The sequence below is a fragment of the Camelina sativa genome, chromosome 8 (assembly GCF_030686135.1).
Source record: "Camelina sativa cultivar CO46 ecotype springtype chromosome 8, ASM3068613v1".
Classification (NCBI taxonomy): domain Eukaryota; kingdom Viridiplantae; phylum Streptophyta; class Magnoliopsida; order Brassicales; family Brassicaceae; genus Camelina; species Camelina sativa.
Window position 1 is genome coordinate 12,633,264 of NC_141887.1, and position 11,289 is coordinate 12,644,552.

General features: G+C 38.0%; 1 non-coding gene across 1 annotated transcript; it reads left to right on the forward strand.

The window, feature by feature from the left end:
* Positions 1-10,080: 10,080 nt before the first annotated feature.
* LOC147940018 (small nucleolar RNA R71) lies at positions 10,081-10,187 on the forward strand. Its single transcript, XR_015564953.1, has one exon. It is a non-coding gene; the product is annotated as a small nucleolar RNA R71 (small nucleolar RNA).
* Positions 10,188-11,289: the final 1,102 nt, after the last annotated feature.

An 11,289-nucleotide genomic window follows, 5' to 3' on the forward strand; every position in this document is an offset into this window, starting at 1 on the left:
TAGATCCGCCAAAATTGCTAGCACAAGATCATCGGCCTCCAAGTTAATGTCTTGAACCGCTCATCACAAGTTATTAGCTATTTTAACAAAAACAAAGTGGAATTGGTACAAAAAAAAGAATAGCATATAAGATCATTGTAAGAAGTTGGATTGATTACAGATCCATTGATCTACATTTATAGAGAAAACCATTGCAAAAACCGTCAAATGAGCATCACAAAGAGGGAGCCACTTCGTTGAGATAACCGTCACACTTTCGTTGAGTGGGAAACTCCCCCACAATGTTAGTGCAACTATAAGTATCCGTTTTCGGAGAGACGTGATCAGAAATCCAGAAGAAAAACCAAATCGTCTTTTCAATCGCTAGTCGTTTGTATTTTCTTAGGTTATATACTGTGATAGCTTATTTTTTTCTTTGTTTATTATGAAAATAGAAGTATGTATATCAAAATTTACTTTTCTAAATATAAAATTGCATATTTTGATTAGTTTGGATCCCTGTTCAAAAACGCGGCCGCGGAGGCCGTTTAGGCGCCGATTAATCGTTCGGCAGCAGAGCTCCGCCGCGAGTTTACCCAAATCAGAATAATAATCGGAAATTAAAAAAAGAAAAAAAGGTTAGCAAATTTTGTCTTTTTGGTCAAGAATAATATATGTTATAACTCAGATCTATTAGTTAATTATCGAAAATGGTTGAACTGGATTCAGTAGAAAACAAGATATTCTTTGCTTTGACTTTGACGAGCAGCATCCAGTACATTCACCCGGGCTGGGCAGTTAAAAAAAATGATTGAAATCGCATGTGGAGAAGATGATATAGAAATGACCATTTTTCCCTCACTTCGATAATTGGAGCTTCGAATTCGAGCTATTTTAGATTTAGGAACCCTCACAAACCATTGGACTATGTTTAGATATTGGAAATATGTTGCAGTTTAAACATATTATAGATATATATATGTAAATCAGACCCCTAAAACTAGTTTATGATTAATCTCTGATTTAAATCCGATTTTCTGTTTAATCGTTAGGCTCTTCTTCACCGCCCGACTAACGCCTAACGATATTTAAAACAAAGGTTTGGATATTATTTTTCAGCAAAAAACATTAAATATTAAATATTTAAATAAAAAATATTTAAATAAAAAATAGATGGATTATAATTAGGAAAAATGTGATTTAAACCATGAACTTTCAAATTTTGGGCATTTTGATCATGAACCTTGTTGTAGGTCACTTAAAACATCAACTTTTGTTGACTAGTTTTTTTAAACATGAAGTTTCGTTGACCAAGCCAAAAAAGACATGACGTTAAATCCAATAATTGACCTACTAACAGACGTTAATATGCCGTTAGTCACTCCGTTATTGACAAAACAATGTCGTTTTAATAGAAGATTTAGTTCGAAAAAATGTCATTTAAACCATGAACTTTTAAATATAGGTCATTTAAACCATGAACTTGTAAATGTATGTCATTTAAACCATGAACTTTCAAATTTATGTCATTTAAACCATGAACTTTGAACATACTGGGCTCGGCTTGTTCTAACTAAATCTTTATGATCCTTGGTGTCGACCGACACCCACCCGGTGTCGATCGACACTGACTCTGCAACCGCGATCCGCTCGAAGCCGAGAGTCGAATCTCGCTTCCTGTCTGATAACAGGATTTTCACCCAGGGTATCAATTCCCTATGCAGTTGTAGTACAAAGGGTTATCAATCCAAATGGTTGTTATGCTAGCAGATGAGATATGATCAGAACTATGCAAGTCAAGCCAAGCAATCAATGGGTTTGATCTAACAGTCCTAAAATAAACAAAAGAAAGCAGATAAACAAGAACCACATGACCTAAGCACTCAATGCAAGCATTCGAGTACAGGATCGGGTGGGGTGATCGAGTAAACAAGATGAGTATGAACAGCTCGAAGGTGTACTCGAAGCAGGTGATCGTGTACCTGTTCGGGTAAGTGATCTAGTTATGAATGAAAATGTAAACAATCAAAATGCGAAAGCTCCTAAGGATGGGGTAATCGACTCCTAAGTGTTCCTGACCAGTATGAATGTCCTACATGCCTCAAGCAAATATTCCCTAGACAATGAATCTCTAAAATCTTGTTAAAACACTCTCGTGATAGAAACAATCAACCTTGATCACTCCCCTATCCAACTCTCGTTGGAGAAACATGACCAAGCAGGCAATACAAACCGATTCATTATTGTCAATAAACTCCTTACACATCTAATCTCTTAGGATAAGTGAGTAAATCTCTAGCATTGATTGATTCAAGCATTTCATCTACATATCTCGATGTTAAAACACCCTAGATCTAATCTCAACCTCTCGGTCTGTTGATAACATTAAGAACACCAATCTAGAAGGGAATTTATAAAACATAAATATCCAAGCTAAGACATCCTAACCGATCAAGAACACAAAATTGTCTATCCCATCCCTAGAAACTTTGTTTCACTACTCAGATCTCATTGCCGAAAACACAAAAGCATAGATAAATGAAAATTGCATTGTATTAAAAATAGAGTAAAGAGGAAGAGTATAGAATCGAAAATGCAAAAGAAAATAACAAAATGAATCCTAACAAAGTGGAAAAAGTGTTTGAGTCGCTCAAGATCTCTCTCAGAAGCTCTCGCTCTCTGGTTTGAGTGTCCGCGGCGTGCTAAGGCGAGAGGAAAAAGAGGGGGTTTATAAATGGAAACCCATTAACCCTAGCTTCTCAGTCCTGCCCAAGGGTCTGCTCGATGAGGTGCTCGAGGATGAGCTTGGGTTTCTCTTCGGATAGGTCTTCGGATTGTTATTCCTGCTCTTGGATCCTCTTCGATCGGGTTGGTGTTCGGACTGTTCTTCCTGCTCAATAGCTCCTTCGGGTACATGCTTGGATTCGACCTTGTTTCTCCCCATTTTAGGCTCTAAAGCACCTGTTTTCATTAAAAATATGCAAATGCAAGAATGCAACACCCTAAATGGCCTAAAAGCGAATTCCTACAGTTAATGACCTAAAAATGCTAAGGTTAGGGTAAAAACAATGCAAAATATGGACAAAAAGAGATGCTTAAAACATGTAAATGAGAGAGTTATCAGACCCCCAAACTTAAATCTTGCTTGTCCTCTAGCAAGGAAGTAGTAGGAAGAGGTTAAAAATGGGATTCATAACCTTTTGAGCTAAGCGAAGGATTCAAGCTATAGTCCTTAAAGATAGTTTAATGGTGCTAACATCAATCAACATACTTACAAATATTTTTCTATGCTTATCACCATGCATCGATCTAGTTCATCCTCCAACTAAAAGTAAAGACTTGTAATTCCAAAGAACATCTATTTCACATTCCTCAACCCAACCTCAAATAATCATGCTAACCACCTATCTTTCAAAACCGATTCTATTAGCTAGTTCAAATGATTCTAACTTAGGTAAATCAAGAGCCAGTTCTTTGTCGTTCTCAATACTCCCAAGGTTTCACAACCTATAGCACAATGAAAAGGCCTCACTCAACAATTCAATACAAGGTTTGAAAGAAAGGTTTGGGTTCAAGGGTAGGGAAAAACAAATTGGGTTAAACGAAAAGATTGGTAAAAAAGGAGTGTTAACCCGATTTTAGAGTTACCATGAGCAAGTATTCAAATTCCATAAGCAAGACAATTTAAGTTCAGGTTAAGTCCAATAATATAGAGATGGTTCAATGCTCAAGCAAGTTTCACGCAAGTGGAGGAAGCTTTCAAAAGACACAAGGTTTTAAACAAAGATTTTTCATTTTTTTTCCAAAGATTGATCAAACAACAATGAACTGTGATCAAGCAAAAGATTTTTCATTTTTTTACATATTTTTCATTTTCAATCCTAAGGTTTGGCATTAAACAAGGTGGTTTTAATCATTGTCCCCTAAAATGCATATGCAACAATCCTATATGAAGCAATCTAGACTCAATCCTAATATGTAAATGCAACTAAGTGAACAGATTTGTTTTTTTCTTTTTTTTTTTTTTCTTTTTTTTTTAAAAAAAAACTTTTTCAGAAAAATATTTTGGATTTTTTTTTATGCAAATAGATGCAGACTCAAATGAATAAAACTAGCATGCAAAAATTTGAAATTAGAAAATAAAACACAATGTTCTATACATTCTGAAACAAGTTTATTTTGTGGTATGAATGATGATGTATGCAAGGGTGAGATATGAATGGAATGATGGATGGGTGTTTCAATTCCCCTTATGCTATTGCAGTACAAGAGGTATCAATCCTAAATGAGTGTTTGTGAACAATTAAGATATGCATATGAATCTAAGTTAAGACAAATTTGTCACTAACAATCCTAGGAAGAAAATGTAAAATGCAGAAAATAAACTACAAGAACTAACAACTAGATGCAAATGAAACTGAATGATTGAAACAGTGATAAAGCAAGAACAGAACAGAGACTACTACTAATGAACTAATGCAAGATAATTAATGAACTGAAAACTAAATGTATGCAACTGGAATGAAACAAGACAAACACAAATCATAGACACAGAGTTCTGGGGATGAACTCGAGCAGCACTCGACCGAGTGTAGATCGAGTGGGTGGTCGAGCTAGACTACACGCAGAAACAGAGCAATGCAATAAAAACAGAGTAATGCTAAATCCAATCAAACAACAAGCAAGCAACAGGATTAAGACTAAGATTTCAATAAACAAAGAAGGTCCTGAGGATGGATTCATGGGATGGACTAATCATTGTGGTTATCTAACTTGGTCAACAAACCTCAAGCAAACTTTGAGCTAACCTCTAGACATATTAATCTAAGACAAGTTTCTCCCACTCTCATGGTCAAGAAACAATCAAACCTATGCAATTCTAGACTTGTTCTCACACAGTAAAGAATCTACACAAGCAGGCATTAAGCAATACATCTCAAACCAAACAAGACCTCTAATCTCTTAGCAAGCCTAATGGTAAGCTCTAGATCTAGCCTTATCTATGCTTCCTAAACATTGGTGTGATGCTAAGAAGCTTGAAATCAGACTCTACCCTCTCAGATATAGAATCAGCATTAAGATCATCTACCCTAGAAGAGATCTACAACAATCAAGCTTGACCAAGTCACACAAACCACAAGATCAATCCATCCTAACCCATCCTCAAGATCCTAAGGAAACTACTCACAACAATACATGGTGATCAAAGTCAAAAACCCAGAAAATATTGAAACTTGCATTATCAGAAAGATTAAACAAAGATCTTCAATATTGATGAAAGGATGAAACTCAAATTCTCAATATCTTGAAAGTTATAGAACCAACAAAATATAAGAATCTAGTCTTCTTTCATAAGGAAGTACAAGATCTTAAAAATAAAAATGCAAAAGGAATAAAACTAAAAAAGGTAAAAACTAGGTTTAGGGAATATCTAAAAAGTTGCACACTTTGGTGGCTGCAGGTAAAAGGCCTTATATAGGTGAGGAGGTGGAAGCCCTAAAAATAGAAAAAGTCAAAGTAGTCAACGGCTCGGTCGAGTCCATGGTCGAGCTGGCTTCTCTCGTGCACACTCCACTCGGTCGAGTCCATCTACCCACTCGGTCGAGTGCTTGGTCGAGTTGGACTCTGGACCTTGGTTCTTCAGCCTTAACTCTCTTGCTTTCCCTTCAAGATTGCTTCACTTCTCCTCAGGATTGTTTCCATGCTCCTTAAGCTCCAAAATCACCTGTTTATGCATGAAAAGATGCAAATGCAATGCAACTAAACTCTAATGCATGATTAGTCCTAAAGCTACACAATAATGATGAAAATGGCTAGCAAAAGATGCAAAAGATGTGAATAAACTAAGGGAAAACATGGTAAAATATATGAACATCAACACCCCCAAACTTAGTCTTTGCTTGCCCTCAAGCAAATAAACAAGACATAAGAAGGTAGATGAGGTTTGAAAGTGGGATCTCAGCTCCTAAAGCTTGCAAATAGACCATCTAGAATCAATGTCCAAGTTACTAATACTATGATGCAAGCTGAATGAGCTGGAATTAAAAATTTTAGACAAGCATTTCACAACCTTTACTGATTTAAACCTTAGATATCCACATGCATTCAAATCAACCAATTCCTTTAACATTCATTAATCAAGAACATGAATCAATTCTATGCAATGCTTAAACTCATTTGGCTTGGTTATAAAGGGTTTTGAGACAATGATGGTCTCTTTTTTTTTTTTAGAGTGGGGCTTGTCAATATCAAGGTTCTCTCATAAAAATGGATTGAGCTTTAGAAGAATGCTAAAGGTAAGAACACCTAGACACATACAAGAATAAAGCCTTGTCTACCCAAAGGTACCCAAAGTGTTTATCCTATCAATCTAAACCCAAATGATCCTAGTGCTACCCTTTAACTTCTTCTTTTCTTTTTCACCCTTTTCTCTTTTGGTTTTAAAGTCTTAGGAGAGGTTTCTTATTTGATCTTTCTAGTGGAATGGGGGATTCTTACTTATTTGCTATGGTTCTCTTTTCTTCTTATTCTTAAGACATATAAGCATTTTGCTAGACTTCTTTTTTCTTTCTTTCTTTTCTTTAACTAGAACCATCTTTAAACAACCTTATTCTTCCCATTCTTTCACTAGACTTTAAATTTTCTTAAACACATTCCCCTCCTAAAGACTCTAACCTTTTCTTTCTCTTTTTCCTCTTTTCTTCTCATAATAGCCAAGTCCCAAACCCAACAAGTGAACCACCTAGTCCTATCTAGTTTGAAAAATGCAAACTAGAACTACTCAAGGCTTTACTCTTGTCAGTTCAAACCTAACACTTTCTACCAAGCTCAATCCCAAAAATAGGCCTCACACACACAAGAATAAACATGGCTTGAAAGAAGGTTTGGTTAGGGGTAGGGAAACTGATTTAAAAGTGAAATCAGCTACTTGGATCAACAAGAGTGGCAAAAGGAGAAAGATGATCCAAATAAGTATATGGTATCCATGAGTTTAAAGCAATGCATACATTGATAATTAACAGTCAATATTAGGTTCTTATAGATAGGAAATGGCATCAAATCACAACATGCTTCAATTTAGACCAAATGCAATTCAGGAATTCAAGGCTTGGTTCAATCTTATGCTTCTAACCACTCAACTAGCATCAAAGTACTATTAACTTGGGCATTGATCCTAGTCTAGTGAATTAAGCAAGCTAACAAGGAAAAACTTATTATAGATCCCTAATGCAAACAGTCCTATATGCTAAACAAAACTCTTAAATATGCAATGCAAACTACATGAACACTCTTTTTTTATAAAGATTTTTGCAAAAAATTTTCAAATTTTTATGGTTTTCCTATGCCTTAGATGATTATGCAAGTGCTAACATGATGATGATAAAAATTTGAAATAAGAAAACAAAACACAACATCAAATGCTATCTCAAACCCTCCCCCAAACTTAAATCACACAGTCCCTTGTGTGAAAGAAATTTGCTTGAGGATTCAAGACTTAAAACAAAACACAACATATGAAATGCTATGGTATATACAATGGTAAGGTGATAATGTTACCTCAAGGATTGGAGAAGAAGCTGTCCACATCCTCCTGCATACTATCAAAGGTGTAGCTGGGATCCTGCTTTTTTGGCTACCACTCGACCCCACACTCGACCAGCACGTGGTCGAGCTCCTTGACCAATTTGAAATTTCAAAATTTTTCTTCCTTTTCCCCCTCCACTCGATCGTTCTAGAAGCTTTGGAAACCAAATGGGCCTTAATCATTACCCAGCTCGATCGAGTACCTCTCGTGGCCTGGTCGAGTGGGCTTGCGAACCTCCTTGCCCAAGTCCAAATCTCTTCTTACCCAACTACATTCTTAATAAAAAGCCTGTCCAACAAAATCATAAAAGAAAGCACATCAAAACTACTAACAAATTAAACCATATTTACAAAGGATACCTTAGGGACTTCCTCCCTAGTGAGCTTGTTTAAAGTCACTAAGCTTGACTTTGATTTCCTTCTTAGACTTGATCTAGATACCAAGGAGGTGATGAAATCATCCCTGGAACCTCTTGGTCACTGTGAATTTGATCCTTGATCACCTCACCCTTAGCACACAAACCATATTTCTTCATGATTTTGAGCCTTGGTCTTGCTTTCCTCAAAGACCTCTTGTTCAGCTTTACTTGAAGATCCTCAACCATACTAGTCAACTCTTGAACTGACCTCTTAAGCTTTTCCACAGAATCCTCTTGAAGTGGGAGCTCAGCTTTTGGAGTTGCCTTATCACTTAACCCTTCTTGACCACCTTTGTCCTTAATAGTAAAAGGCTGGTCATCAATGGTGGGAAGGTTGGTTGGATTGTAGATATTGAACTTCATAACTACATCTTCAGTAATGTTCAAGGTCACAAGACCTTCCTTGACATCAATAACTGCTCCAACAGTAGCTAAGAATGGCCTCCCTAGTAAGATTGGATCTTCAGGCTCCTTGTCCATCTCTATCACCACAAAGTCAGTGTGGATCCTTGCTCTTCCTATCTTGATTGGGACATTCTCTAACCTCCCAACTACCTCTCTATTTGTCCCATCAGCTAGGCACACATGGAGTCTAGTAGATTTGAAGTCAGTTCTCCCAAGCTTTTGAGCTATGGAATATGGCATGACACTTGTTGAAGCTCCCAAATCACAAAGGCATTGATTGTAGTGGAGGTAACTGATTGTGCAAGGCAAGTAGAATGGCCCTGGATCCTTAAGCTTGATTGGAATGATAACTCCTCCAAGGTCCTCAAGATCCTTCTCATCTTGAGCTTCAGCCTTCTTCTTTGACAAATCAAGCAAAAAGTCTTTGTAGAGAGGATATGGATCATACTGTTCCAAAGCAGGTCCTCTCTCCTCTTCCTGGTAAGCAATGGTGATTTCTTGTATAGCCAACACTTCTTCTTTTTTCTCAACCACAGCTTCTTCCTTCAAAACCCTCTCTTCTTCTTGTTGCCTAGCCATCATCTCCTTTCTCTCAATGATTTCCCTAAGCTCCTTAATCTTTTGTGCTTTGAAACATCCTGGGAAAGGTAGTGGAGGCTTGTAGGCAGGAGGAATGTACTTGGCAGGTTTGTCAGCCTCGGACTGTCCAGCTCGATCGACCACTCGAGCACGCACTCGGTCGAGTGGCTGCTCGAGTCCATGGTCGAGCTCAGGTGCGAGCTCCAATTGCTTGTTACAAACATCACTTGGGGCTTCAGTAACTAATGAATTCCCCCAAACTTGAACTGCACTGTCCTCAGTGGCTTCTTCCTCATGAACTTGAATGGCTTTGGCTGTGAACTCCCTTGGATTTTGGACAGCTTTTCCAGGGAGTTGGTTGGGTTTTGGAGCTGAAGAAGAGGCTATGTTACTCTCCATGTACTTAACTCTGGAATTCATACCCTCAAACTTCATATTCAGATCATTGTATTGAGATGTGAGCCTTTGGTTTAGCTCAGCAAACTGTTTGGCTTCCTCTATCTTCCCTTGTGTTTGACCAATCAACAGCTGTTGTACCATGGCTCTAAGGTCTTGTTCCTGGCCTTGGTTAGTCTGAAACCCTGGTGGGAGACACAACTGGGGCTGGAACACCTGTTGCTGTTGTTTGGGGACATAGTTTTGGTGCTGTTGAGGCTGTTGAGGAGGGTAGACTTGATCTTGTGGGTTGGCCACATTTGTGCTCCTATAGGACAGATTATTGTTCCTAAACCCTCCTTGGTTATAACCCTTGAAACCTCCTTGGTTTTGCATATAGCATAACTCAGCAAACTCATTCTCTCCCTCTTGAACTGGAGGCTCCTCTTCACTAACAAAGTGAATAGACTTTTGCTGACTTAGCAAGATCCTATCAAGCTTTTCATTCACCATTTTCAGATCCTTCTTGTACTTGTCTTCTTGATCAGTTGATGATGACCTTATGGTTCTGTCATAGTCCTCATTGTAGTTCCCATCAGACTGTGCAAGGTTCTCTACTAACTCCCAGCCTTCTTCCACATTCTTATTGAGGAAGTTTCCATTGGAGGCTGTATCAAGAAGCATTCTGAACTTGGGAAGCACTCCTCTATACAATGTGCTGAACAAAGACTCCACACTGAAACCATGATGAGGACATTGAGTTTGTTATCCCTTGAATCTCTCCCAAGCTTCACAAAATCTTTCATTACTCCTTTGAGCAAATCCAGAGATCTCATTCCTTAGTCTTTCTGTCCTAGCATTGGAGAAAAACTTGGCCAAGAAAGCCTTCTTGCATGCATCCCAAGTAGTGATTGCACCAGTAGGGAGAGTCTTTTCCCATAAATGAGCCTTGTCCCCAAGTGAGAAAGGGAACAACCTCAGCTTGAAACCATCTTCACTTACTCCATTGATCTTGGTAAGACCACAGATTCTGTCAAACTCATCAAGATGATCTAGTGGATCCTCCATAGGCAATCCATGGAATTTATTGGCCTGAATCATTGAGATCAATCCACTCTTGATCTCAAAATTGTTGTTGGCAACAGTTGGTGGCACAATGCCAGCTCTTTGGTTGTGAGTGTTGGGTGCATCTCCAGCACCAATGTTCCTTGGTCTCTGAACCTGATCCTGTTGATCCATAGCTACTATAACCTCTTGTTGTTGCTGAACAACTCTCCTTTGCTTAGCTCCTAAACTCTTGGTCTTGTTGTTGATGTTGTCAATAGGCCTAAGAAGATTGTCCTTTCCTTTAGACCTTGTGTGCATTAACAGACACAAACGATTTTTGCTAGGCAAGCGACTGAGCACAGGCTCAAGTAGGAGGTCAAGTCGACTGGAGAATGATGGTTATAGAGATCCGGCTTCTGGCTCGAGCAGGTGCTCGATCACGACTCGGTCGAGTGGTGGTCGAGTGACTGGTCGAGTGGTACCTGAAATGGAACTTCAACCCAGAAACAGAAGATTCGAGTACAGCAACCTCACAAGCGTATAAACGAACCTAATCTTAGACTAATATGGATCCTAAATGTCACAAAAACACACTCAAATGGGCAACGGCGCCAAATTGAAACAAGTTTATTTTGTGGTTTGAATGATGATGTATGCAATGGTGAGATATGAATGGAATGATGGATGGGTGTTTCAATTCCCCTTATGCTATTGCAGTACAAGAGGTATCAATCCTAAATGAGTGTTTGTGAACAATTAAGATATGCATATGAATCTAAGTTAAGACAAATTTGTCACTAACAATCCTAGGAAGAAAATGTAAAATGAAGAAAATAAACTACAAGAACTAACAACTAGATGCAAATGAAACTGAATGATTGAAACAGTGATAAAGCAAGAA